This window comes from Rhinoraja longicauda, chromosome 13, assembly GCF_053455715.1.
Source record: "Rhinoraja longicauda isolate Sanriku21f chromosome 13, sRhiLon1.1, whole genome shotgun sequence".
Taxonomy (NCBI): Eukaryota; Metazoa; Chordata; class Chondrichthyes; order Rajiformes; family Arhynchobatidae; genus Rhinoraja; species Rhinoraja longicauda.
This window is the reverse complement of record NC_135965.1, coordinates 44,628,322-44,651,203: the sequence shown is the minus strand read 5'-3', so window position 1 is coordinate 44,651,203 and position 22,882 is coordinate 44,628,322. Positions and strand designations below refer to the sequence as shown.

The 22,882-nt window shown below is 46.7% G+C and overlaps 1 protein-coding gene across 1 annotated transcript in view; it reads left to right on the top strand.

The window, feature by feature from the left end:
• The window catches only part of si (sucrase-isomaltase), a 265,194-nt gene that overhangs the window by 70,632 nt on the left and 171,680 nt on the right, over positions 1-22,882 (top strand). The window contains exons 2-3 of the mRNA XM_078410873.1: positions 7,241-7,379; positions 7,852-7,960. The gene's annotated coding sequence lies outside the window, so the exon portion shown is untranslated. The remainder of the gene's footprint in view (positions 1-7,240; positions 7,380-7,851; positions 7,961-22,882) is intronic.

Genomic DNA, 22,882 nt, shown 5'->3' with positions numbered 1-22,882 from the left:
ATAGTTCACAGAGCTTTAGCAATGTTAAAGTAATTGAATCGAGATGTTCCTGAAAAAAATATAGAAACATAGAAACATAGAAAATAGGTGCAGGAGTAGGCCATTCGGCCCTTCGAGCCTGCACCGCCATTCAATATGATCATGGCTGTTCATCCAACTCAGTATCCCATACCTTGCCTTCTCTCCATAACCCCCTGATCCCTTTAGCCACAAGGGCCACATCTAACTCCCTCTTAAATATAGCCAATGACTGGCCTCAGCCTGCTCTCTGAGTTGCTTTGTAGGACGTAGACTTTCTCCAGTACGTGGATAGGTAATGGTTTGGAGGGGAATGGATCAAGCGTGGGCAAAATGGGACTAGCGTAGCAGGAACGTGAAGGAGTCCAGCCGAAAACTAATCGGACACGAGTTGCGTGCACTAGACGTGCTTATTCTCTCCAGTACAGCTCCCTACCACCTCCCCCAGTCACGGGCGTTGCCCGGCCTTAAAATGCCAACTCAGGTATCGCCCCCATGGTTAGCGCCTCCCGTGACAAGACGCAGCTCTCTAGAGCCGATGGTTCGTTGTGCCCTTGGGTTGCTACCAGGTGTCACCACATGACCCCCCCCTCCCCAGAACCAGAGGCACCGAACTGGTCGGGACGCCGAACGAGGCGGCCAAAACGCGTAGATACCTCTGGTTCTTGGCATCTTGGTCAGCATGGCCGAGGTGGGCCGAAGGGCATGTAACTCCTTATAAGGGCTCCATAACTCCTAAGGACACCCCCAACATTTTTAGTTTAGTTTAGAGATGCAGCGCGGAACCAGGCCCCTCGGCCCACCGAGTCGTGCCGACCAACAAAGTGTGTGTGTTATTTGAGTGAGTCTTTAGACTTTAGAGATCCAGCGCAGAAACAGGCCCCTTGGCCACCGAGTCCGTGCCGACCGGTGACCACCCCGTGCACTAGCACTATCCTACGCACTGGGGACAATTTAAACATGGCCAATTAACCTACACACCTGCACGATTTTGGGAATCGTGGGAGGAAACCAAGGCACCCAGAGAAAACACACACGGTCACAGGGAGAACGTACAAACTCCAAACAGACAGCACCCGTGGTCTGGATCGAACCCAGGTCCCTGGCGCTGTAAGGCAGCAACTCTACCGCTGCGCCACCGTGCCGCCCCAAGTCAGGTCCGAATAGATGGGGCTTCCATTCAACACGTTTGGGGGTCATTGGTCTAGACTTCCTGCACCCTTGGTCCATTCCAAAGGGTTTCTAAGCGCGCTATCCCCAGTCTGGCTCGATTCCATACCATCACAGTCACTCTCCACATCACCGTCTATATCTCTCGCTTCCCTTTCCCCAGACTCTCAGTCTGAAGAAGGGTCTCGACCCAAAACGAAGGGTCTCGACCCAAAACGACACCTATTCCTTCTCTCCAGTGATGCTGCCTAGACCTGCTGAGTAATTCCAGTTTTTAGTGTCTACTAGACCAAGTGGGCCCATTGGGCCCCAAACCTCTCCTGCATTGGTGCAGTACCCTCTCCTTCTCCCCTCCCCCCCTCCCCCCTCTCCCCCTTGCCCCCTTGCCCCCTTCCCCCTCCCTCCCTCCTCCACACTCCCTCCTCCTCTCCCCCTCCCCCTTCCCCTCCCCCCCCACTCCATCCCCCTCAACCCCCCTTATTCTTCCTCCCATCCCCTCCCTCCCTCCCCCCTTCCTAGGAGATAGATTTAAACTTTAAAATATGAATAACTTAAAAAATATAACACCGATTTCAATGAAACTTCTTCCATTAACAGCAAAGGACGACGGTGAGTAAGGTGGGCCTAAAATTGTCGCGCTATCGTGTACCGTTTTGGCTGCAGTTCAGGAACAAACAAACAAACAAACGAGAGTTTTAGTACAAAGATACTCAGCTGGAGAAGATGCGTTGTCTTTCTCTCCAGCCCCAGGCTCACCTCCCTGCATCCACTCATTGTTTTAAGTTCTCTCGTATGGATCTGTTCAATGCTGTGAATGGTGCAAGTTTTTCTTAAAGGTCACTTTATACACAATCACTCATTTCCTTTTAAATACAATGTTCTATCCATTAGGTGATTGATGAATGGCTAAAGGCATTTAAGAATATATACTGGCATTCATTAGGAAGTGTTTCTGCCTTGACTCTGGGCAGAATTTTTTAATATAAAAATATAATTAAAGTGCTGGAGGAATATAATCGCCATTAATTAGAAAGTGTGAAAACACCGAACAAGTTTAGTTTAGCTCAGCATGGGAAACAGGCCCTTCGCCTATCGGGACAGTTCCGATCAAGGGTCATCCGTACACTACTTCCATCCAACACACTAGGAACAATTTACAGAAGCCAATTAACCTCCAAACCTGCACGTCGTTGGAGTGTGGGAGGAAACCAGAGCACCCGGAGAAAACCCACGCGGTCAATAGGCAATAGGTGCAGGAGTAGGGCCATTCGGCCCTTCGAGCCAGCGCCACCATTCAATGTGATCATGGCTGATCAAGGTCACAAGGAGAACGTACAAACTCCGTGTCAGGATTGAACCTGGGTCTCTGGAGCTGTAAGGCAGCAACTCTACCGCTGCACAACTCTGCTGCCCTTTGGTGTGAATGGGTCGGTGTGAACTCAATGGGCCGAAGGACCCATTCCCAACGGTGTATCTTTAATGCAACTAGAGACTAACTTTCTCTTTCAGACTCACTAGATTACATAGAAACATAGAAAATAGGTTGCAGGAGTAGGCCATTCGATCCTTCCAATCAGCACCGCCATTCAATATGATCATGGCTAATCATCCAAAATCAGTACCCTGTTCCTGATTTTTCCCCATATCCCTTGATTCCGTTAGCCCTAAGAGCTAAATCTAACTCTCTCTTGAAAACATCCAGCGAATTGGCCTCCACTGCCTTCTGTGGCAGAGAATTCCACAGAATCGCAACTTTCTGGGTGAAAAGGTTTTTCCTCCACAGTCCTAAATGGCCTACCCTTATTCTTAAACTGTTGACCCTGGTTCTGGACTCCCCCAACATCAGGAACATTTTCCTGCATCTACCCTGTTCAATCCCTTAAGAATTTTATAAGCTTCTATAAGATCCCCTCTCATCCTTCTAAATTCCAGTGAATACAAGCCCAGTCGGCACATTCTTTCATGAGATGAGAGATTCTATGACTCTATGATTCTAAGTTATTTAAAAGGATTTCCATTCAGTCTGTTATCTTTAGAATAAAATCTTAGCTTTTACTAAGAGAACTAATAGAGTAACACCATCAGATACAATAATTGCTCTTATTATTTAATATTAACATCCTCCTCAATTTGAAGGTCTAATTTGGTCTCAGCTCATCTTTTAACTTCATCAAACGTCTTATCAGAAGTGAGCAATGAACATATCTTTCTAATTAAGTTAGTTAGTCCATTGACAATGAGATTTAAACATGTTCAGTCTGATGGCATATCCTGACCCAAAACGTCATCTGTTCATTCCCTCCACAGATGCTGCCTGACCTGTAGAATTCCTCCAGCATTTTGTTAGTCAAGTCAAGTCAAGTCAATTTTAATTTGTATAGCACATTTGAAAACAACCACGTTGACCAAAGTGCTGTACATCAGTTCAGGTACTAAGAACGAACATACAATGGCACACAAACATAACAGCACATACATCGACAATTCACAGCACCCCCTCAGAGGGCCTCAAACGCTAGGGAGCAGAAATAGGTTTTGAGCCTGGACTTAAAGGAGTCGATGGAGGGGGCAGTTCTGATGGGGAGAATGATGCTGTTCCACAGTCTAGGAGCTGCAACCGCAAAAGCGCGGTCACCCCTGAGCTTAAGCCTAGACCGCGGGATAGTGAGTAGCCCCAAGTCGGCCGATCTGAGGGGCCTGGAGGTAGAGTGGTGGGTTAGAAGATTTTTGATATGGGGGGGGGGAGGGGGGGGGCAAGCCCGTTTAGGGCTTTGTATGTGAATAGGAGGAGCTTGAAGTTGATTCTGTACCGTACTGGGAGCCAGTGGAGAGAGGCCAGAATCGGGGTGACGTGGTCCCTTTTACGGGTACCCGTCAGGAGTCTCGCTGCGGCGTTTTGGACCAATTGTAGGCGGTACAGGGATGTTTGGCTGATCCCAGTGTATAGGGAGTTGCAGTAGTCTAGGCGGGAGGAAATGAATGCGTGGATGATTTTTTCAATGTCGTCAAATTGGAGGAATGGTTTGATTTTAGCTATGGTGCGAAGCTGGAAGAAGCTAGCTTTTACCATAGCGTTGACTCTAAGTTTAACTCAAAGATAGACACAACGTGCGGGAGTAACTCAGTTGGTCAGGCAGCATCTCTGAAGAAAAGGAATAGGTGATGTTTTGGGTCAAGACCCTTCTTCAGACCGGAACCATCACCTATTCGTTTTCTCCAGAAATGCTGCCTGACCCGCTGAGTTACTCCAGCTTTTTGTGTCTATCTTCGGTTTAAACCAGCATCTGCGGTTCCTTTCTACACACTCCAAGATTAACTCATTCAGTTAAGCTAAAGTTAAAGAAATCCAGAAGCATTATTGTGTAGAAAGGAACTAATGCTAGAGTAACTCAGCGGGTCAGGCAGCATCTCTGGAGAAAAGGAACAGGTGGCATTTCAAGTCGGAACCCTTCCTCATACCATTTCCTGTTTATTATCTGAATGGTGTCAAGTTAGGAGGGGGGGGAGTTCAACGAGATCTGGGTGTCCTAGTGCATCAGTCACTGAAAGGAAGCATGCAGGTACAGCAGGCAGTAAAGAAAGCCAATGGAATGTTGGCCTTCATAACAAGAGGAGTTGAGTATAGGAGCAAAGAGGTCCTTCTACAGTTGTACCGGGCCCTGGTGAGACTGCACCTGGAGTACTGTGAGCAGTTTTGGTCTCCAAATTTGAGGAAGGATATTCTTGCTATGGAGGGCGTGCAGCGTAGGTTCACTAGGTTAATTCCCGGAATGGCGGGACTGTCGTATGTTGAAAGGCTGGAGCGATTGGGCTTGTATACACTGGAATTTAGAAGGATGAGGGGGGATCTTATTGAAACATATAATATAATTAGGGGATTGGACACATTAGAGGCAAGAAACATGTTCCCAATGTTGGGGGAGTCCAGAACAAGGGGCCACAGTTTAAGAATAAGGGGTAGGCCATTTAGAACGGAGATGAGGAAGAACTTTTTCAGTCAGAGAGTGGTGAAGGTGTGGAATTCTCTGCCTCAGAAGGCAGTGGAGGCCAGTTCGTTGGATGCTTTCAAGAGAGAGCTGGATAGAGCTCTTAAGGATAGCGGAGTGAGGGGGTATGGGGAGAAGGCAGGAACGGGGTACTGATTGAGAGTGATCAGCCATGATCACATTGAATGGCGGTGCTGGCTCGAAGGGCTGAATGGCCTACTCCTGCACCTATTGTCTATTGTCTATTGTCTATTGTCTATCATTTCCTGTGTTCAACAAAGCTAGGACTTCACCCTTTCCACAAGGCGGCGCAGCGGTAGAATTGCTGCCTAACTGCGCTAGAGACCCAGGTTCGATCCTGACTATGGGTGCTATCTATGCAGAGTTCATACTTTCACCTAGGAGTGGGTTTTCTCCCGATGCCCCGGTTTCCTCTCACATTCCAAAGACGTACAGCTTTGTAGGTTGTGTAGGAACGAAAACTGCAGATGCTGATTTAAACCTGAAGGTAGACTCAAAATGCTGGAGTAACTCAGTGGGTCAGGCAGCATCTCTGCAGAGAAGGAATGGGTGACATTTCGGGTCGAGACCCTTCTTCAGCCAGAGTCTGAGGAAGGATCTCGACCCGAAATGAAGAAGGATCTCGACCCGAAATGTCACCCATTCCTTCTCTCCAGAGATGCTGCCTGACCCGCTGAGTTACTCCAGCATTTTGTGTCTACCTTCGGGTTTGTAGGTTAATTGGCTTCTGAAAATCGCCCCTCCTGTTTGGGCTCGAATGTGGGATAACATAGAACTAGTGTGAATTGGTGATCGCTGGTCGGCATGGACTCGATGGGCCGAAAGGCCTGTTTCCACGCTGTATCTCTAAACTAAACTCTAAACAAGGGAACTAATGTTATTAATAGTCTATGAAATTACCTGCTGTAATTAACCATAATTATGGTGCAGAATGAATACAACATTAGCACGGTTTGTCTCACCGAATATACTATTGATCCATGTAGCTCATTTTTATTCTCTGAAAAGCCTGAAGATTTTCAGTGCCACTATCTTGGGGTGGATCACGTCAACCCCTTTTCACCAGCAGTTAATTAATTGTTCAGAGCATCAAAGCGGTGAGGCAATTAGTTCAATGGTTCAATGGTTTCTTTATTGTCACGTGTACCAGCTACAGTGAAGTACATTTTCTGCATACAGCTCAGCAAGACTATCTCCACACATACACACAATCACCCCAGTTAGTGCGGTAAGCACAGAACGGCCCACTGAGTCCATGTGCAAGAGGCGCCATTTTGGTGCCATTTTGCAGCCGGCCACAAAGGCCCGTTGTAGCTGTCGCCTCCATTTTGTTCGTCCCGCGATCCGATATCTCTCCCCCCCCTTTCCCCGTAACCCCAGACACCAGTACTAATCAAGAACCTATCAATCTCCAATTTAAAAATACCCAATGACTTGGCCTTCACAGCCAATCCCACAGATTCACCACCCTATGACTTAAGAAATTCCTCCTTCCTAAAGGAATATCCTTTAGGGACCCTTCTTCAGACTGATTGTAACAGAGGGGGAAGGGGGAGGGGGAGGGGGAGGGGAAGGGGAAGGGGAAGGGGGAGGGGAGGGGGAGGGGGAGGGGGAGGGGGAGGGGGAGGGGGAGGGGGAGGGGGAGGGGGAGGGGGAGGGGGAGGGGGAGGGGGAGGGGGAGGGGGAGGGGGAGGGGGAGGGGGAGGGGGAGGGGGAGGGGGAGGGGGAGGGGAGGGGAGGGGGAGGGGGGAGGGGGGGGGAGAATGCTGGAAAAGAGATGGGGTGGGGAGGGGGGGAACATGGCCTGGCAAGTGATGTGGATACAGGTGAAGATGGGGGTGGGGGAGGTTGTTTGGCAGATGGGTGGAGTTAGAGTTCCTTATTTTGACTGATTTCTCCAGCTGTTGTTAGTGACCTCTTCTGCAACTTTGCATTTGGACACAGGACACATTAATTGAAACATCTTTAGGTTAGTGAACTTGATAAAACATTCGTGCTTTATCAGTTACTTCAAATGTTTTTGTTTCTGCATTCGGTTCCATCAGTTTGCATTTCGGCTGCAAAGAAGCTGTCAGATTCCCTCAATCATTTCGATTTACTCCAGACCAGCAATCTTTATTTTGCGAGATAATAACAACAGCAGCAGTGGGGACAGAAGAGTTTCTCAGCTTGCCTTGAAGACTGGTATGTAGTAGTAGTTTGCTGATGTAAGCAGGTTTAATTTTAGACTCCCAGGGCCGCCCTGAGATGTGTGTGTGTGTGTTATGTGAAGTCCAACAGCTTGAGTTTTAATGTGTGTGTGTGTGTGTGTGGGACGGAACTCCAGCAGTTAGTTACTCCAGCATTTTGTGTCAAGCTTCAGTTTTAACATTGATTCTGGGGAGATTTTGAAAAAATACAAGCGTTTTCACCCTGATTTTGAGAGCAGTGATTTGGACGAATGCAAGTTTGTTTGTTGTTGCATGCTTGCCATAATTTAACAACCAGTTGCTTTAAACATGGTAGAGATAAAAGGGGCATTTGGGTTCAACACTTGGAGTTTTGCATGGAGTCACCGTCCAGTTGCGTTTCATGGTCAATGACACTGGGCTGGAACAAACTCCACCAGTAAGTAGCTCTGTCAATTTCAACCTGTAACATGTTTCATTCCCAGCAGCGCTGCCTCTACTCCGGGAGACTCATTCCAGCTCCAACTCTTCCTGAGTTTTCGACTTACCAGTGAGACGGTGTGGGTGCAGTCGAGGAGACGCCTGGATTTGTGACAGGTTTGTTACACACAAACGCGGTATGTCTCAATTCGCTGGTTGGCTGGCTGGTTTCCACAAACACAGTGGGGGGGTTCACAGATTTGGTTTGCACTTTGGGTTTTGAATCCTTTATGTTAGCAAAAGGGGGTGGTTTGTGCAGCAGACGAGGAATAGAGAAGCCTGCAGTCGCAAGATCTCTGGTGGTTGTGTTACACTCAGCACAGGCAGCGGTCTGAATAAGTGGTCTCACCCGAAACGTCGCCCTTCCATGTTCTCCAGAGGTGCTGCCTGACCCGCTGAGTTGGTTTTTAAAAAAATATTATTTTTATTGCTTTTTCAAATAACATACAAAAACATTTAACATAACATAAAACAACATAACATAACAAGTATCATCAACAGCAAGGTCACTTTTAGGCACCTAAAGGCACTTTAATTATAAAGGAAGTAAGGCACGTTTCTGCTATAGTATATATATATACATATATATATATATATACATATATATAAACTGCTCCCACCTTTAATAACCTAACCAGGCAATAATCACAATGAAAATAAAGACAGTCAGCAGTTCACTACAAGGCCCCAGTAAAATCTTTCCCATCCAGAAATTTCATAAACGAGCCCCAAATCTTTTCAAAAGTGTCGTATTTCCCCTTAACTATATATGTACGTTTCTCCAAAGCAAGACACTGCAGTAATCCACCAACCCAACTTTGCTTGTTTGGTCTATAAACTGATTTCCATGACAAAGCAATGTTATGTTTAGCTTCAAGCAGACAAAATATAACCATCTTCTTATCTGTATTGTTAAGTTTACAGCTTGCTGGAAAACACCCGGAAATACAAAGTTTAGGACAGAGTGGAGGCTTCTCTTTTGTGGCAATAGATAAAGTTGTTATTATCTCCTTCCAGTTACTCCAACACTTTGTGTCTTTCCTTGGCAAACTAGACACCCCTGCCCCTCCAAATGTTTCCCATCTGTGGACCTGTCCAAGTATCTTTTAAATGCCATAATTGTTCCTAACTATTTCATCTGGCAGCTCATTTCATATATACAGCATCCTCCATGTGGAGAAAGGTGCCTCCCATCCTTCCTTTCCTCCCTCACCTTAAACCCTAGTTCTGGAATTACCTAGTTGATGGAAAGGACTGTGGCTATTCACCATATCTCTTCTCATGTTTTTATATCTATAAGATTGTTGCTCAATGTCCTATACTGAATTTGGAGAGGGGGGGGAGGGGGAGAGGGGGGGGGGGTGGGGGAAGGGGGGGGGGGGTTGGGGGAGGGGTTGGGGAGGGGGAGGGGGAGGGAGGGGGAGAAAGCTTTGAAGCTGGTATAGTCATCCTGTTGAGTCTTATCATATCATATCATATCATATCATATCATATATATACAGCCGGAAACAGGCCTTTTCGGCCCTCCAAGTCCGTGCCGCCCAGTAATCCCCGTACATTAACACTATCCTACACCCACTAGGGACAATTTTTTTTACATTTACCCAGCCAATTAACCTACATACCTGTACGTCTTTGGAGTGTGGGAGGAAACCGAAGATCTCGGAGTAAACCCACGCAGGTCACGGGGAGAACGTACAAACTCCTTACAGTGCAGCACCCGTAGTCAGGATCGAACCTGAGTCTCCGGCGCTGCATTCGCTGTAAAGCAGCAACTCTACCGCTGCGCCACCGTGCCGCCCTATTGTCTGTTCTATTCTTGCCTGACAATGGCCTGTTTCCTTTGTTGCCATCATTGCCATTTTGCAAATATTTCATTCATTTGTTCTATATCTCTCTCTCCATCACCGTCTGTATCTCTCATTTCCCTTTCCCCCCGACTCTCAGTCTGAAGAAGGATCTCGACTAGAAACGTCACCTATTCCTTTTCTCCAGAGATGCTGCCTGACTCGATGAGTTACTCCAGCTTTTTGTCTATTTCCAATTTAATGACATCCTTTCAAATAGCAGGGCTACCGGAACTACGCGCCATACTCCAAATGTGGGCTTAACAATGTCTTGTACAGTTATAATATCTTCTGACCTCAATAACCCGATGGGTGAAGGCAATCATGTGCACCTTTACCACCGTGTCTAATTGTGTTGTCACTTGCAAGGAAAAATGACCTTGCACTCCTAGGTTTCTCTTGCCTACAACACTCTCCAATGTCCTACCATTTACTGTGCAAGTCCTGCCCTTGTTTGTCTTTCCAAAAATACAACACGTCGCATTTATCTGCATTAAATTCCATCTGCCGTGCCTCAGAAGGCAGTGGAGGCCAATTCTCTGAATGCATTCAAGAGAGAGCTAGATAGAGCTCTTAAGGACAGCGGAGTCAGGGGGTATGGGGAGAAGGCAGGAACGGGGTACTGATTGAGAATGATCAGCCATGATCACATTGAAATGCGGTGCTGGCTCGAAGGGCCGAATGGCCTCCTCCTGCACCTATTGTCTATTGGCCCAGTTGACCTAGATCCATTGTGATTCTAGACAAAGTTTTTCACTGTCCACGAAACCACCATTTTTAACGTCATCCACAAAAGTAGCCACCATGCCACCTATATTTCGTATCCATATTGTCAATATAAATAACACATAACAGTGGAGGTAGGTCGACACAAAGCTGGAGTACCTCAGCGGGTCAGGCAGCCTCTCTGGAGAGAAGGAATGGGTGATGTTTCGAGTTGAGACTCTTCTTCGGACTCTTAATGGGTGACGTTTCGGGTTGAGACCCTTCTTCGGTGGAGCTAGCACTGATCCCTGCTCTGCTACACGTGTAACAAGTCTCCTGTCTGAATAAACACTTCCTGCCACCATCCTCTGTCTCCTGGCTTCAAGCCAATTTTGTATCCAATTTGCTAGCTTGCCATGGATCCCATGTGATCGTGCTTAGTGTAACTAGGATACTTAAACCTTAACTAGACCTAATTCCAGGTGTTTGGTCTAGATGGGATCCCTGATCTTGGTTATCTCCCCTCCCAGTAAATTTGGGTGATTTTGCCGAGTTGAGCCTTGATGTTCCTTCAGTAACTTGAGGTGTTTGTTGTAGCTGGTGCAGGTCTTGAGCATTTAAAATAAGAATTATTGCCTGCCAGTAGAACATTAGTTCTGTATCAAGAGTAAAGTCTTGTTCGCCATGTATCCTTCTTGCACAATAGACGAACAGTTGTGCTGACACACCAAAGGCAGCAGCGGGTCTCATCATTGATGTCCTCCTTTGGCTGGTGCTGGTTCATGAGATGCTGGAAATGGCCCATGTTTTCCAGGGTTTCCTCGTGGACCTCTGTTGCCTGAGATCCATGTAGTGCTGGGGCAAGTTGTTAGAGGACGTCTGTCATTGGTGAATGTAAGTCAATCCTCTCCCCAGCCTTGGCGGATGAGTTGAGGCGTGGGGGTTGATGGGCAAATGTTTGGGCAAAGACCAGAGATGAAAAGACCGAGGGTACAAGACAAGGGCTGAAGAATTGTGAATTATGAGGGTAGACGGTGTAGGCGGGAGGGGAGGGGGGATATGGATACAAGTCCAGGTGAGGGACAAGGAGAAAGGAGGGAGGGGATGGGGGGGGGGGGGGGGGGGCTGGGGGAGAAGGTGGGGGAGGAGGAATTGATTAGTTACCTAAATGTTAATGAATCTTCGACTTGTAGGTTTTCCATTTAAACCCAGAGCCACCACCTTTCATTACAACTCTTGCTTTTAAAATCCAGTCCAAAGTTTTTAATCCATTTATGAACTGATTTTGGATTAGTCTACATTGGCATATGGCATATGACTCGATGCAATTCCTTGTTCACATGTAGCTCATTAAACAAACAGTAATAATAAATAGTGATGAGTGCAGAACAGCAAAATGGTGCAAGATTGCAATGCAAACTGACATAATACAGACATAAGACAGGCAGCATCTCTGCAGAGAAGGAATGGGTGACGTTTCGGGACGAGACCCTTCTTCAGTCTCGACCCGAAACATCACCCATTCCTTCTCTCCAGAGATGTTGCCTGTCCCGCTGAGTTACTCCAGCTTTTTGTGTCTATCTTTGGTTTAAACCAGCATCTGCAGTTCCTTCCTACGCGTGTTATTTTTAAAAAGTTGTTAGAATACTATTAGTGTTTGTATTAGTAAATGCAAAATCAGTCGATCATTTGTAAATCGTAAATGGAAACTGAAAATGCATCCTGTGAGAAGAGAGAAAAGAATGATGAAGTTTCTCCCTTTCACAACTGGTGCCTGGCATGCTGAGTACTTGGTATCGGAGTCTTTTACATCTTTGTTTTTGAAAGTGTAAATTGTACCTGTGTTGATCTGACAATACCTCTTCTGCTCCACAATGGATGCAAAACGTCTGGCTAATTAGGCGGTGGTGTCTTCATTAATAAAGTAGTGATGGATTTCTTCTTTTCAGTTAATGCCTATTCTGTTGCGAGCAGTGGCTGTACTCTGCTGCCATGCAGTATTACAGTATGACTATAATGAGATGATAAATGGAGCAAATAGAAGGCTTCTTTGCTTTAATAATGTAGCCTGTGTAGCCCTCTTTTAATTAGGCATTGTTTGGTTGTTGGCAGCGACTGTCCTGTCATCATCTAATCTGGAGGCTTTTGTTTGGTTGGAATTTTACGGCAAAGTACTGAACAAAGCATTGAATATGTTCTCCCCTTTTGACGTTGATGTCTGTCAGAGCACAATCTGCCAGCACAACTCATCCACCCAGCCCCATGTCAGGCAGTTTCATTGCTCCCTCTTCCTTGTGATAATGCATATTTGTAATGAAGAATGAAGTGAACACTTAAAAAAAAAAAAATCTTAAGTTACAGGAACAGAATGAGGGGTGGCTCAGCGGCAGAGTTGTTGCCTTTCAGCGCCAGAGAAGCGGGTTTGATTCCTGACCATGGGTGCCGTCTGTACGGAGTTTGTACGTTCTCCCCGTGATCGCATGGGTTTCCTCCAAGATCTTCGGCTTCCTCCCACACTCCAAAGACGTACAGGTGTGTAGGTTAATTGGCTTGGTATCAATGTAAAACGGTCCCAAGTGTGTCCAGGACAGTGTTAGTGTGCGGATGATTCAGTTGCCTGATAACAGCTGGGAAGAAACAAACTGTCCCTGAATCTGGAGGTGTGCGTTTTCACACTTCTGTACACTCTCCCTGGTGGGAGAGAGGGGAAGAGGGAGTGGCCAGGGTGCGACTCGTCCTTGATTATGCTGCTGGCCTTGCCGAGGCAGCGTGAGGTATAAATGGAGTCAATGGAGGGGAGGTTGGTTTGTCTGATGGTCTGGGCTGCGTCCACAATTCGCTGCAGTTTCTTGCAGTCTTGGATGGAGCGTGCATAACTGTGTGGCTATCTAACAGCCTCTTAAACTGTCACAGTTGAATCTGCCTCCACCACCACCCCTGGCAAGCCCCTATCATCTCCTTTAAATGTCACCCTGAGCCTTGCCATTGACAGTATGCCTTCAGCTGGCTATTCCCTAAACTCTGCGGACCTGGGACTTTTCACTCCAAACCTTCTGGCCTCAAGAGATATATGCGTCTTTGATCTAATGTGGCACAGCAGTAGAGTTGCTGTCTTGCAGCGCCAGAGGCCCAGGTTCAATCCTGACTCTGGGGGGCCTGTGTCTGTGTCTGTGTCTGTGTCTGTGTCTGTGTCTGTGTCTGTGTCTGTGTCTGTGTCTGTGTCTGTGTCTGTGTCTGTGTCTGTGTCTGTGTCTGTGTCTGTGTCTGTGTCTGTGTCTGTGTCTGTGTCTGTGTCTGTGTCTGTGTCTGTGTCTGTGTCTGTGTCTGTGTCTGTGTCTGTGTCTGTGTCTGTGTCTGTGTCCCTGTGTCCCTGTGTCCCTGTGTCCCTGTGTCCCTGTGTCCCTGTGTCCCTGTGTCCCTGTGTCCCTGTGTCCCTGTGTCCCTGTGTCCCTGTGTCCCTGTGTCGCCCATTCGAGCCAGCACCGCCATTCAATGTGATCATGGCTGATCATCCACAATCAGTACCCCGTTCCTGCCCTCTCCCCATACCCCCTGACTCCGCTATCTTTAAGTGCTTTATCTAGCTCTCTCTTGAAAGCACCCAGAGAATTGGCCTCCACTGCCTTCTGAGGCAGAGAATTCCACAGATTTACAACTCTCTGACTGAAAAGGTTTGACCTCATCTCTGTTCTAAATGGCCTACCCCTTATTCTTAAACTGTGGCCCCATGTTCTGGACTCCCCCAACATTGGGAACATGTTTCCTGCCTCTAACATGTCCAATCCCTTAATAAACTTATGTTTCTGTTCCTGTTAAAGTGGATGCTCACAGGAGTCTTCTAGCCGCACAATATTAAGGAAGTATCCACCTTCTGTGTGCTCATATCTATGAGTTTGACAAAATATATTAACACAAGGCTGATAAATGAGGAATGTACTAGGAAGGAACTGCAGATGCTGGTTTAAACCGAAGGCAGACACAAAAAGCTGGAGTAACTCAGCAGGGCAGGCAGCATCTCTGGAGAGAAGGAATGGGTGACGTTTCGGGTCGAGACCCTTCGTCAGACTGAGAGTCACGGGAAAGGGAAACGAGAGATATAGACGATGATGTAGAGAGACAAAGAACAACGAATGAAAGATATGCAAAAAAAGTAGTGGGAGAGCACGAGGAACCACAGAGGGGAATCAGCGAGAGAGGATGTTGCAGAACTCTCATCAGAGTGAGGAGGAGAACCTCTTCAAAGTAGACATGCCTTGAAGAGATTTTGCAGTGGAGCAGAAGAAATGTGTAGGAAGGAACTGCAGATGCTGGTTTAAACCCACGATCTATATACTAAAAAACTCTCGTTTGTTTGTTTGTTTGTTTGTGACTGAACTACAGCCAAAACGGTACACGATAGCGCGACAATTTTAGGCCCACCTTACTCACCGTCGTCCCTTTGGTGCTAATGGAGGAAGTTTCAGTGAAATCGGTGTTATATTTTTTAAGTTATTCCCATTTTAAAGTTTAAATCAATCTCCTAGGGAGAGAGGGGGAGGGAGGGAGGGAGGCCTTGGAGGGAGGGGTTGGGAATGGGAGGGGAGAGGAGGGAGGATGAGGGGTTGAGTGGGTGAAGGGGGAGAGGGGAAGGGGAGAGGGGAGGGGGAAGGGGAGAGGGGAGGGGGAAGGGGAAGGGGAGAGGGGAGGGGGAAGGGGAAGGGGAGAGGGGAGGGGGAAGGGGAGAGGGGAGGGGGCTGCACTATTGCAGGAGAGGTTTGGACCCAACAGGTCCACTTGGTGTAGTAGACACTAGAAGCTGGAGTAACTCAGCAGCACAGGCAGCATCTCTGCAGAGAAGGAATGGGTGACATTTCGGGTAGTTTGGCAGCCTGGCCAACTTTGGCCTAAATATTCAACCAGGTTGATTTTGAAGTGTTGTACTTTTGTTGCAGATAACTTTTCTCTATTTTTGGACTCGTCAGTATTTTTTAACTTTGTATGTGTGCTGATGTATTACTCACCAGGACTCTCTTGCAGTTGGTGCAAAGTTATTGGAACTGGTTTACAGTGCTGCAACTTTGGAAAAACCTCATTGGTTGTTCCCATGATGATGTGTAAATTGAGTAAAAGAAACAAATCAATTCGAGGATGAAATCTTCAAGTTGAGCAGTAACACTGCTGGCAATGTATTCTAGGTTTATTCTTGTCGTGTCTCCTGAGGTCCAGTGAAAAGCTTTCTTTTGCATGGTCTCCAATCAAACTGGATAGTGGTACACGTGAATACTTGATTAGTACAGGTGTCAGGAGGTGTGCGTAGAAGGTAGGAGAATGGAGTTGAGAGGGAAAGACAGATCGGCCATGATTGAATGGCGGAGTAGACTTGAAGGGCCGAACGGCCTAATTCTGCCCTCGAGAATTTATGAACTTACGAGTTCAGTTTCAGTTTTAGTACATCATCGTGTGTACCGAGGTACAGCTAACTGCCATTGTTGCGTGCTAACCAGTCAGCGGAAAGACTATGCACGATTACACCAGAGCCATTCATGGTGTATAGATACGTGGTAAGCGAATGTCGTTTAGTGCAAGGTAAAGCCTGCAAAGTCCGATCAAAGATAGTGCGAGGAATATCCTTCAAGGGATACAATCAAGCCAAACGAGCGCAATAGGTAGAGCAAAGAGGAAGATACAGAGTGCACAATATTATTCTCAACATTATAATGGGCCAGTTGCATAGACAGAGTCTAAAGTCTACAATGGTGAAGAGGTGAATTGGACAATACAAGTCAGACGATCAGCAAAGCAGTACAAACATGAATGACGATATCCTGTGCACTTTGAAGGCGACATGCAATGTGCACGGGATAGGGGTCTTAGTTAACCATTTTGTGCTGGAGGGTCTTGCCATCACGAAGAAGCATCTGCTATGTGGTTATAAACACAAAGTGTTGGAGTAACTCAAAGGGTCGGGCAGCATCTGTGGAGGGAATGAACAGGCAACGTTTTGGGTCTGAACCCTTCTTCAGCCATATTGTAGTCGGGAAGAAGGGTCCCAACCCGAAATGTGTAAGAAGGAACTGCAGATGCTGGAAGATAGACACAAAATGCTGGAGTAACTCAGTGGGACTGGCAGCATCGGTGGTTTCCTTTTCGCGTCGAGACCTTTCGTCAGACTGGAGCGTCTCACCCCGAAATGTCACCTATTCCTTTTCTCCAGAGATGCTGCCTGGCCTGCTGAGTTACTCCAGTGTTTTGTGTCTATTCCTGATCTGAGATGCTGCCTGCCCTACTGAGATGCTCCAGCACATTGTGTTTTGCTCAAGTTTCCAGCATCTGCAGTTTCTTGTGCCTCCACTATGTGATGGCCTCTGTGGGACAGGAGTGGGAGGGGGAGGAAGGGAAGGGGAAGGCGATCTATGAAGTTGCCTTCTGATAGGCAGAACCTTATCAACTCATTTGATGCACAGAGTCTCTTGCCCAGAGTAGGTGGTTTTTTAGATTTAGATTTAGATTTTAGATTTAGAGCTACAGCGCGGAAACAGGCCCTTCGGCCCACCGGGTCTGCGCCGCCCAGCGATACCTGCACATTAACACTATCCTACACACTAGGGACAATTTTTACATTTGCCCGGCTAATTAACCTACATACCTGTACGCCTTTGGAGTGTGGGAGAAAACCGAAGATCTCGGAGAAAACCCACGCAGGTCACGGGGAGAACGTACAAACTCCGTACAGACGCCGCCCGTAGTCAGGATCGAACCTGAGTCTCCGGCGCTGCATTCGCTGTAAGGCAGCAACTCTACCGCTGCGCCACTGTGAAGTGAGGACCAGAGGACATAGTTTTAAGGTGAAGGGGAAATTACTTGATAGGAATCTGAGGGGTAACGTTTTTTTACACAAGGGGTGGGGTGATGGGTGTATGGAGTAAGTTGCCAGAGGAGGTATTTTAGGCAGGGACTATCCCAACATTTAAGAAAGTTAAACAGGTACATGGATAGATTCATTCACAAAATGCTGGAGTAACTCAGCAGGTCGGGCAGCATCTCGGGAGAGAAGGAATGGGTGACGTTTCGTGCATTTTGTGAATAAATCGATTTGTACCAGCATCTGCAGTTATTTTCTTATCCTTCTCTCCCGAGATGCTGCCTGACCTGCTGAGTTACTCCAGCATTTTGTGAATAAATCGATTTGTACCAGCATCTGCAGTTATTTTCTTATAGGTACATGGATAGGACAGGTTTGGAGGGCTATGGACCAAACGCGGGCAGGTGAGACTAGTGTAGCTGGGACATGTTGGCCGGTGTGGGCACGTTGGGGTGGAGGGATATGACAGCAATAACTGCCGACTATCAATGCATCACCGTCGCACTGATGCTGTCCATTCTGACATCTGCCTGGTTACATTGCACAATCCAGCACAAAATAAATATTCCAGTGCGAAGTTTAAAAATCGAAGCCACACGACTGCCCTCGTTCTGCTTTTGAAAGCTTGGGCGTTTTTGTGACCGCCTCCAGCCATTCTTTAAGTAACGTTTTGATCAGCCTGCTTTGAGCTCCGATTATTGATTCCGGTTTTTGCAGCGCGTACTGCAGGCAAACTCCATCCACTTCAAGACAAGGGGAGGTCTGGGAAAGGCAGCGAGGCTTGCCTGTGAAATAGGAGACGGAGCAGGCGTTCTTCCACGACGGCTGCTCGGGAGATGGTCGGGGTACGCTGAACAATTTGACTCTGTGTGCGGATGTGTGCGTGGGTGTGCGCGTGTGTGTATGTGTGTGCGTGTGTGTATGTGTGTGCGTGTGTGTATGTGTGTGCGTGTGTGTATGTGTGTGCGTGTGTGTGTATGTGTGTGCGTGTGTGTATGTGTGTGCGTGTGTGTGTATGTGTGTGCGTGTGTGTATGTGTGTGCGTGTGTGTATGTGTGTGCGTGTGTGTATGTGTGTGCGTGTGTGTGTGTGTGTGTGTGCGTGTGTGTATGTGTGTGCACGTGTGGGTATGCACGTTGTGTACATCAGATTAAGTCTACATAGTTCCATGTCTTGGGGAAGTTGTGCAATATGGTGGCTCGAGCACTTGACTCGATATTGACTACAATAACTTGACTTATTGACTACAATAAGTGCCAACTTGACTGCCCCAGGTATCACAAAATGCCGGAGTAACTCAGCGGGCCAGGCAGCATCTCAGAAGACAAGGAACGGGTGACGTTTCGGGTCGAGACCCTTCTTCAGACTCGACCCGAAACATCACCCATCCCTTCTCTACTGAGATGCTGCCTGACCCGCAGAGTTACTCCAGCATTTCGTGATACCTTCGATTTGTACCAGCATCTGCCGTTATTTTCCTACATGACTGACTCAGGGGGTCATTTTATTAATGTCTGGAATTGGAATCTGAGCAAACTGTACATGAGCCGAGATCTAAGGGGGACCTGGCGTGGGGGGGGGGGGGGGGGCGTCGAGAACAAGGGGCGGCATGTTGGCGTTGCGGTAGAGTTGCTGCCTCACAGCGCCAGAGACCTGGGTTCAATCCTGACTACGGGCATGTTAGTTTTGCAGGGACAAGTTGGGCCGAAGGGCCTGTTTCCACCGTGCATGACTCTATGACTCTAAAACCCCTCGTCTTCATGTCGTTGGCCCCTTGATAGTCTGACAAAGGCACAATCTCCACGATGGTAAAGTAATAAAAATAATGATTGAAGTTGTTTTGACTCTTTTTCCTTTTATATAGCTGATTCTTTCCGATTTCATGTTTGCGGAATTGAAACTTTGAAAACCTTCCACCGTATGTAGGTCAACACTTCCAACAATAGCATCACTGGTTGCACATGAAAATCCTCAGAGAATTTTAAACATCAGCAATTGTTTGTTGTTCAAGTGCTGTGGGGGCAGGAACAGCACTTTGAACGACGGTGCAAGTTGTTTTTTTACACAGAGTGGTGGGGTCCTGGAACGCTCTACCAGGGGTGATGGCAGATACTATGGTGGTGTTTACGAGGCTTTTGGACAGTCGGCTGGCAGTGCAGGAATTAGAGGAATATGGATCACGTACAGGCAGCTGAGTTCAGTTTATCTTGGAGTACGGTTTGGCACAAACAGCGCGGGCCGAAGAGCCCATGCCGGTGCTGTACAGTTCCATGTTCTAATGGTCAGGCAATAATTCAGGGCAATTTGACAAGCTTAGATGGGGATAAAATCACTTTCGCTCAGTCTGCCTGGACCTACCTGACCTCCACATTAATTCCCCTTCGCATTCCCACACTGACCTTTCTGTCCTAGAAACATAGAAACATAGAAAATAGGTGCCTTCGAGCCTGCACCGCCATGCAATATGATCATGGCTGGTCATCCAACTCAGTATCCCGTACCTGCCTTCTCTCCATACCCCCTGATCCCTTTAGCCACAAGGGCCACATCTAACTCCCTCTTAAATATAGCCAATGAACTGTGGCAGAGAATTCCACAGATTCACCACTCTCTGTGTGAAAAAAACCCTTCTCATCTCGGTCCTAAAAGACTTCCCCCTTATCCTTAAACTGTGACCCCTTGTTCTGGACTTCCCCAACATCGGGAACAATCTTCCTGCATCTAGCCTGTCCAACCCCTTCAGAATTTTGTAAGTTTCTGGGCCTCCTCCATTGTCAGAGTGAGGCAAAACGAAAATTGGAGGAACAGCATCTCATATTTTGTTTGGGCAGCTTACACCCAGGGATATGAATATTGATTTCTCTAACTTCAAGTAACCCCGGCATTCCCTCTCTCTCCATCCCTCCCCCACCCAAGTCACGCCAGCTTTTTGTTCTCGTCTAGCAAACAGCTAACAATGGCCTTTATCTTTCCTTTATCTTTGTCACTCTTTTGCATTCATTTGTTCAATATCTCTCTACATCATCGTCTGTTATACTCGGCTCCCTTTCCCGTGACTTTGAGTCTGAAGAAGGGTCTTGACCCGAAACGTCACCCGTTCCTTCTCTCCAGAGATGCTGCCTGTCCCGCTGAGTTACTCCAGCGTTTTGTGTCTTATCTTTGGTTTAAACCAGCATCTGCAGTTCATTCCTACTAAAAACAAAAATGCTTCGTTTGGGCATTTCAGGAGACTTCCGGAGGGGAGTGAAACAGAAGGAGTATTTCAGATTGATAAGATTTCATTAGAACTGCAGATTGCAGGCAAATTCTTAAGTTGTGTATAATGATAAAACGTGGCAGGATCAGTCACCGTGATAACTGACACAGAGGCACAAAAGAGAAACTGGTGTCTTTAGCTAATCACACAGACCAATTGGCTCACGAAGGCAGAACCAAAATTGGAAACCAATATTTAACAAAGTGCCCAGTGAGATAAGAACTATAATACTTTTGAGATTTTCACAAACTACATTAAAGGACACAAAGTGCTGGAGTAACTCAGCAGGCCAGGCAGCATCTCTGGAGAACATGTATGTATAGGTGTCGGAAGATAGATACAAAGTGCTGGAGTAACTCAGCAGGCCAGGCAACATCTCTGGAGAAAAGGAATTGGTGATGTTTCGGGTCGAGACCCTTCCTCCCTTAAAAAGGGTCTCGACCCGAAACATCACCTATTCCTTTTCTCCAGACATGCAGCCTGACCCGCTGAGTTGCTCCAGCCTTTTGTGTCTATATTTTAACATTGTTTTAAATGTCCTTTTCTTTTTGTTAGCACTGTTTTTATTAAGTACTTCAGATTTAATATTAAGTTTCCATGATCAGGCATATCGCAGTGTGTGTGTGTACTGACAATGCAGAATAGCACAGTTCAAATGAAATCAATAGTGCAGAAATGATCACTCTGGTTCTGGGTAACAATGAAGAAAGGTTAGAGCCTTCAGGTGCCGAAGATCATGTTTGGTAGAAGCCTAAATGTGCTTGATCAATTTCTGATTAGTACCTAGTGCTCTAAAAGTCAATGTGGAAGTGCAGCTAAAATAAATATTGGAGTATATGTCTTAAGAACTAGGTGTGCTATTTTAAAAAATTGTCTGCTCTGCAATTGCAAGAACTCCCTCGCGTTTATTGGGGCAGCCACGGTGGAGCAGCGGTAGATTTGCTGCCTTATAGTGCCGGTCGACGTGGACTCGGAGGGCCGAAGGTCCTGAAGGGCCTGGAGAACCGGGTTGGATCCCGACCACGGGTGCTGTCTTCTATGGAGTTTTTGTGCGTTCTCCTCGTGACCGCGTGGGTTTTCCCCGGATGCTCCGTTTTCCTCCCACACTCCAAAGACACACAAGCATGCAGGCCAATTGGCTTGTAGGAAAATAACTGCAGATGCTGGTACAAATCGAAGGTATTTATTCACAAAATGCTGGAGCAACTCAGCAGGTCAGGCAGCATCTCGGGAGAGAAGGAATGGGCGACGTTTCGGGTCGAGACCCTTCCTCAGACTGTTAATTGGCTTGGTGTATGTGTGTAAATTGTCCCTCGTGCGTGTAGGGCAGTGCTAATGTGTGGGGATCGCTGATCGGCGCGGACTCAGTGGGCCAAAGGGCCTGTTTCCGAGCTGTATCTCTAAACTAAACTAAATTATATGATAAGAGAAAGGAAAAAGTGAATAATTAATAGTTTAAGTGTTGAGTAGCTACATTTTTGTGCAGAAGTGCTTCCCCTACAGTTTTACTTGCAGGTCAATGACCTTATCGTGCATTAAACACATGTAATATTTTAACTTCCTATTAGTGTTTAAGTCCACAAAAGTCAAGGGTAATAGGGGGGAGATAAGCTATCTTGTGATTTTATTGTCCAACTTTCTTCACTTTTTAAAAATTGTACGTGCAATTTGCATTACCTGGCAGCAAGTTTCGCTCGTGGTTGAAAATAAAAATGCCAATCCCCTGAACAGCGTATCCTCGAGTCACTAACAAAACTCGGAGCAAGAAGGGCATCTCTGCTACAGTAAGAGGTCGGTTTTTTTCTCTCTCCTCTTTACGTTTATTTAATCAACGTTGTTCCGCTTGGGGCTCGGCCAGATCGCCTACTAATTTATTTGTCTATTTTATTACACTGTGTTGAGAACTATTCTATTTTTTTTTAATTGAACTAATAAGGCATCTTTAAACAAATGTTTGAATAATTTGGGCTTCATCTTCTGTTTTTTGAACATTGTGTAGCTAGTCACAGTAACTGTGCTGTTAAACTACATTTCCCTTTCAGCCAGTGTGCAAAAGTTTGCATGTGGTCGCTCTAGGCAGGAGACTTTGAAATTCAATTGCTTTCTATCATTATGAAAGATACAATAACATTGAATTTAACAGTTTAACATGTTTTGGCTCCACCGCAGATGTTTTTTGTGTATCTATCTGAGGTAAAATGCTAATATGCAACCTATTGGTTTCTTTGCAAGCTGGTTATTCCCAGACATCGGTGCGTTAATGGCCTGTCCCGGTTACGCGATTTTTAAGGCGACTGCCGGCGACTGTCAAAGTCGTAGCAGATCGCCGAAATTTTCTTTTACCCCACGACAATGACCACGACAATGCCGAGTCAGGTGGATACAAGTCA